The 6,635-nt window shown below is 35.6% G+C and overlaps 1 pseudogene; it reads right to left on the reverse strand.

Moving 5' to 3' along the window:
* Positions 1-1,383: 1,383 nt before the first annotated feature.
* On the reverse strand, positions 1,384-2,774 carry LOC147453347 (uncharacterized; annotated as a pseudogene).
* Between the last annotated feature and the right edge of the window lie 3,861 nt (positions 2,775-6,635).

Raw genomic sequence — 6,635 nt, forward strand, 5'->3', positions numbered from 1 at the left:
GCATACATGTAAATGAACCGTCTGGAATATCCACAATGTACCATGAAGGCTTGAACCCCCTCCACTATTGTCGGTCTAGGCAAGTCAGCAATAACATGGATTTTATCCATGTCAGTAGTAGTTATGCCATTTTTAGACACTATATGTCCAATAATTTTTCCTTGTAAAAGCGTACTTTTTAGGATTCACACAAATCCTATAAAGTCTACATTTTTTGAATATCTTTTTGAGGTGTTCAAAATGATCAGCCTGGATTGATGAATGCACACATAGATCATCCATATATACTTCCAAGAAATTTTGAAGATATTCTTTAAAAGCATGGCTCATCAATCTTTGGAAGGTGGTCGGAGGATTATTAACCCAAAAGGTATAACCCGATAAGCAAAAATATCCCATTCAATTGCAAAAGTAGTTTTATGCTGATCCTTGGGGTCAACCAAAATTTGATTGTATCCCCAAAAGCCATCTAAAAAGCTGTAAACTTATTTTCTTGCAACTCGTTTTAAAAGATGCTCAGTGATTGGAAGAGGAAAGTTGTCTCTAATGGTAGCTGAATTCACTTTCTTGAGATTGACAGACACTCTTAATTTTTTATTTTTCTTTGTACTACCACAATTGGAGACACCCAATCCTGTGTGTTCAATTTCATAAATGAATTCAACTTCCTTTAGCTTTTCAATATCTTCTTTTATTTTCCTGGCAAATGTTTCATTATATGTCTACTTGGTTTAGGATGGGTGCTACTATTTAACAAGCCTTGAAAAGCGAGCGAGGGATACAAAGCAAGCAAGACAAATGAGTTGGGGATATCCTTAAGTTAGTACTTACCATATGTTTAGTACTTACCATGATTGCCTTAAACATAAACATCCATGACTTCTTTGTCATTAAAACCATAAACATAAATATTTCTGATATAAGGAGGATTATAATTACAATCGTCTACAGAGACACATAAATAATCCGCTCATACTTCTCATATGTAGATCATGACTAGAGAGTGTGTGTGTAACAAACATACTAAAAAACAAAGAGAAACTGATGAAAAACCAAAGAGATTAGAATAGAAAGCATGATCCTAATGTAAAATAAACCACAAAGATTTAAGTCCAAAGAGACCATACTATGGAAAAGACACCAAAGTAGACATATTGCTTGAGAAGGACATATTAACAGCCACGCTCTACATATTAAAAACCACACTTTACATAAACTGCTTCATCCACAAACACATGGTTGCCATTCATAAGAGACAAAAATTTGTTTTTCAAAATCAATAATAACACCTTACATACCCCTTAAAACCAAAGCTTAATTAATGAGCACTACAATAAGATGCTATCAAAGTAAACATCCTGATAAATATTTCAAGTTGTACAATTATTTATCCTCCTCACACTCATCATCAACAAAATCACACTTTCTTCTTTCCCTCCTTGGAGTAGCAACAAAATCATCATCAAATGAGTCATTTTCTACCATTCTTTGTGCCTCTAGCTCTGCATAAAAAGGAAGCATACTGGGAAAGTGTTCCCACCAATAACAATCAATGTTATATCCACAATGATACCTATCTTGAATCTTAACAAAGGCACAAAGAAAAAAATAACTTTTCATGAATACACATTGATAAAAAGACATACATAAAGAAAGAGCATTGACTGAAAATAAATCTTTTTTATACTATAGCTACTAATTACATTATATAAGGACTAGCTTACTTCAAAAGAAGGCCACAAAGAACATCATCATTTCTATGGAACACAATCCACCGTCTCAAGACTAAAAACTGAATAAATAAAGTACCAAGAGGTTACTTATGAGTCAAATATCCATGCAAGTAAGCATCCAAAGTAAGAAACATAGGTCTAAGAGACACTCAATGTAAACCTTACTACTCATCCATCAAAAAAGGATTTCCAAGCGGTTTGACCACAAACTCCTCCACTCCTCTTTTATGTTCTTTTTCCTTTGATGCAATTGGCCTCTTCTCACTTGATAGATTAATAGGCTCCACCAAACCTTGATGATTGATGCATCATTGTCAAAAGAAAAGCATGTATATTTCAATATCATGGTTGCATGTGATAGTGGTGCAGTACCACAACCCATGTCAATCACTAAACTCAGGGGGTTCAATATGTGTAAAACTACCATATCACGTGCGTTCAAGACATGTTTGTAAAACCTCTTATCTATGAGTTTTGTTAAGAATATAATGTACCCTTTTCTTTTAAAATCTGTAAGTTTTTTCCAAATTTGGAAAAAAAAATGCCCTTCTGTATATATGTTTATGTAAGTTTCAAGAACTTCAAATGCCCTTCTGTTGAACTTACATGATAGGTTACATTTTTATTAGGTGACCTCCCCGGGTCACTAAACCCCCTGGAGAACAGCAAGTGCATAGGACACAAGACATGAAGCTCATACTTTTTTGAACTGCTCCACAAATCAACCTAGAGGATTGTGGATGTTGTGTCTTCTTGCTTTTAGGCATATAATGAGCCCAAAAATCATCATCACTTTGCAATGAATTATCTTTGAAAAGAGCTTTACTATCCTCAAAATACAAAGTTGGATAGTAACCCATTCAATGAGAAAATATGAGTATGCTACATCGTACCTATCGTGCACATCACAATAAAAAAGTGTTAGTATTAAATCATCAAACCATTAGTTTTAGAGCTTGGTATTATCAATTATTATGCATTCACTCAATTGTGAGTGTTTTCTCCTTGTTTGCAACCTGCATATGGTATTTTTCTTCCCATCACCACTCTTCTTTCCACGACTAGACCTTGACAATATGAATACTTTTCAATCCAAGTGAGGCAAGGACCTACAAGTTTCAACCACAAAATTTTCAAAAAAGAAAAGAACAAATAAAATCTTTTAAGAAAAATTCAATGTAAGTAGGATTACCATCCAATGGGCTAATCATGACCAACCAACCATCATCAGCAAGGCTAGCAGCCCCTATGGAGATACCATAGCGTACATGATCCTTTATCAACATATCCCACAAAGGAAATTCCTCGCCAACATCTATTCCCACCATACTTGTGGGAAAGTCTATCAAAACAAGTGCTGTTGCCCATTTCACTTTTTTCCCTCCATGATGATAATGATGGTCCTTTATAAGCATGCAAGCTGAAAAACTCATACATCTTTCCATATGGCTCATTCTTTCTTCCTTTCTTAAAATCTCTACCCATTTCAATATAATCACCAATACAACATCCAAAAATAGATTCAAAACATGTGTCTCTATAAGATTCTATCTTTGATGGTCCATTGTGAATATATGTCACAAATTCCTTTGCAAGAGTTGAGTCTTTTGCAAGTTACACACACACACACACACACACACACACACACACAAAATACTCTTTAGGAAAGCAAAAGAGCACACAAATATATCATCCTTTTTATATAAAAAAACTCAACTAATACATTATCACTTTATACAAGAATTTCTTCAATCTCTTGAGTATGAATGTCTTTCTCACCACAACCTAATATAGAGAAAACCCATAAAATGACACACGAAGGAAAGTCTATCCACTATGGATAGTTTTCTATCTCGCATTTACTCAATCCTTGCATGGTAGAAGGAAACATGCATAGAGTAGAGTCACCCACTTTACACCATGCCTTGCAAACACTTGGAATTTCATCAAGCAACGTCTTGAAAACAAGGTGTTTAAAAAACCTAAAATAGACACACATATTCAAAAAAAACATTCACATCAATGCAAACCAAAAAACAATCAAAGCTAAAAAGAGCATTCAATTTACCCAAGAACAACACGTTGTGCCTCTTTTTCAAGTTCCATGGACTTATTCTCCTTTGTCTCATTACCAATTTTTCCTGATTTGAGATCTCCTCTTGCATCTCTACTTCTCAACATTTGAAACATATACTTACGGGCTTCCAACTTCACTCCATCAAAGTACTTTCTTAAAATACGGTCTAGTGGCATTGTTGGTGTCTCCTCCATGCTTTCAAGTGAAGATTCAAGTAAGGGCATGGCCACGCTTTCAACCCTATCCAAAACGATTTCTCTCACCAACCAACTGTCACAAATTAACATGCAAAAACATGAAATTAGAATTTAGACATACCAATGTCTTCCAATACTTCTAAATGATAAATTGACTTACCCTTTAAAATTAGCTTCTCTTGTAGGTATCAAGTATTGCTTCCTTGTATTCTTGGAGATTCTAATAGTTTCAAAATTCTAACTCTTTTTTCAGGTTGTAAATCAGAAGTTGCAAGCATTCTAAGTTTCTCCAATGTCACCTATGATTCTTTACCCTTAAATTGCAAATCAAACAATGTCTTTTTCCATTGCTCACCCAGTTTGGGATGTATGCAAAGTAAAACCTGATAGAAGTTTCATTATATATACCTACATTCTCAAAATGAAAAATAAGCTCAATTACTTGTTTTGTCAAAATAAACACACCTTGCCAATTCTATCCAAAATTTGTTTCTGAATCTTCGATTTCTCCTTTTGTAACGTATCCTCCCTTTGTTCTTCTAGCATAGTTCTTTCAATTGTTTCCATTGCTGATGCAACTTCCTTATTATATTCAACCTTTACATAGCTCACAAATAAAATCTATAATTGCATACACCAATTGTATCTATACAAAAACATAGTTTAATTAAGTACCTGAAACATGAGCCTTGCCAAGTAGCCTCTCAAAAATGGAAACCATGACTCTTTGCTTCTACAACCTTTGACTAACTTATTCTCCTCCTCTTTTAAAGACTCAATATACTCCTTTGTATCACTCCCACATATGTTGTTGGTGTTAATTAGCACATCTCAAAGCAATGGTTTAATCACTGCATGCTCATTTAGCCTATTGCCTAAAGTAGGATATAATAACTTATTAATTAAACCTTTGAGAGAACAATGCACAACCAAAATTTTAAAAGAAAGTAACTTACACGTTCATGTGTTGCAAAGAAGCAAGAAGGGCTATCTCTCGAACCTTCCTTGGATCTATAAGAGTGCACATAGCTCTCACATGTCTTGATTTATCCTCTTTAAAAAGTTTGGTTATAACTTCCATCAAAGCCTTTGTTCTCTGATTCCCCTCCCACACAAAAAACATTTTCTTTGACATAAATTTCATCTCTCTTTTTAAGGACACCTCTCTTTCAAACTCCATATTTGCTTCCGGCCACATAGGATCCCAAGAAGCCTTAATGATATCTGTTACCAAGGTTTCTTCCCCATTGCAAAGACAAGTGGAGACAACAAATGTTCCCTTCTCTGGCATATAGTTCTCTGTAGAAAATGCAATTTTAAGTGAACTAACATCTTTTTGGAGACCTCTTACTTTGGCATGTGGCAGTAACCTACATAGAGGTATGTGAGGACACCTATTAGCTGGCAATACCCTGCAACGACCAATAAAATCACCACTTGCAGCTATCTAGATATTACTTGCTATAAGAGCATTTTTTCCATCTTCATCATCATCCTCTATAACTTCAGAGTTTACATCTTTGTCCTGCACGACAATTTTTGGTTGAGGTAAAGGGTTTGTGTCAACATTGATCTCTTCAGCTTCAACTAATACAAAAGCTGGTTTCTATTTAAACTTTTGTTGGGACTTTGCTCAGCGGGTGCCGGCTTTGTTGTATTCCTCTTTGCAGATTTTCCCCTTGAAAACCTGCAAGAGAAAAACCATCGAAAGATTTGGATTGAAACCACATTGCTTCAAATCTCTCTCATTGAGGCCATTTTGTGAGTAAAATAAATGAATTCATTGCTTCACCAAAGGTTTCAAACTTGCGTTTTGAAACGCAAGATGAAACCCCATGGTGAGCACACAATTTGTTGCAAGAAACTTTTGGCTACCATGCATCGTTTACTTACCCTACTCTATTTTGGACACCACAGCCAGAGTTAGGTTGTTTAACCACACCCAAAGTGGTTCAAACAAAGAGTGAATGATCACTTTAATTAAGGGCTCATTAACAAAGCCTGCACCATCACATTTCACATGTTGATTAATGCCTACCTTGCAACTGTTGATCTGACAACACTCGGTTGAATTGGCTGTGGACTAAATTTGCAAACTGGCTATAAAAATCTGACAAAAAATCTGCAAACTGGCTGCCATATTTTCAGTGCGCTGGGAACTAAACTGCCTAAAAGAAATTTGCAAACTAGCTGAATCTGCAAAATCACTAAATCTGCAAATTGTCTAGCTGCAAACTGAAGATCAATGAATTGAAAATTTGTTGCGAACTGCATTGCAAGCTGCAAGCTTCTGTGAACCGTCAACTACTGCAAACTACAAAAATCCTCCAAACACTAGTCCTCTCACCTGGCTTCTCCAAGTAGAGTTTCCAAATGCAAACGTTAAAGTCTTGATGAGAACTATCCCTATCTAGTTCCACACTCACATCTCACCAGCGCTCCCATTAATGTGTTCCCAAATGCAAGCACAAAACTCTTGGTGAGCAAAAGGAAGCAACCTCTCCCACCAGCGTTCTGAGATTTGCTTTTCCAAACGCAACAATGAAACCCTTGGTGAGCACATGAAAACAAAATGGTTCATTTCCCCTCACCGGCCTTGTTAGAATAGCGTTTCCAAATGCAATAACA

Source organism: Adiantum capillus-veneris, chromosome 7 (genome assembly GCF_014529385.1).
Source record: "Adiantum capillus-veneris isolate H3 chromosome 7, ASM1452938v2, whole genome shotgun sequence".
Classification (NCBI taxonomy): domain Eukaryota; kingdom Viridiplantae; phylum Streptophyta; class Polypodiopsida; order Polypodiales; family Pteridaceae; genus Adiantum; species Adiantum capillus-veneris.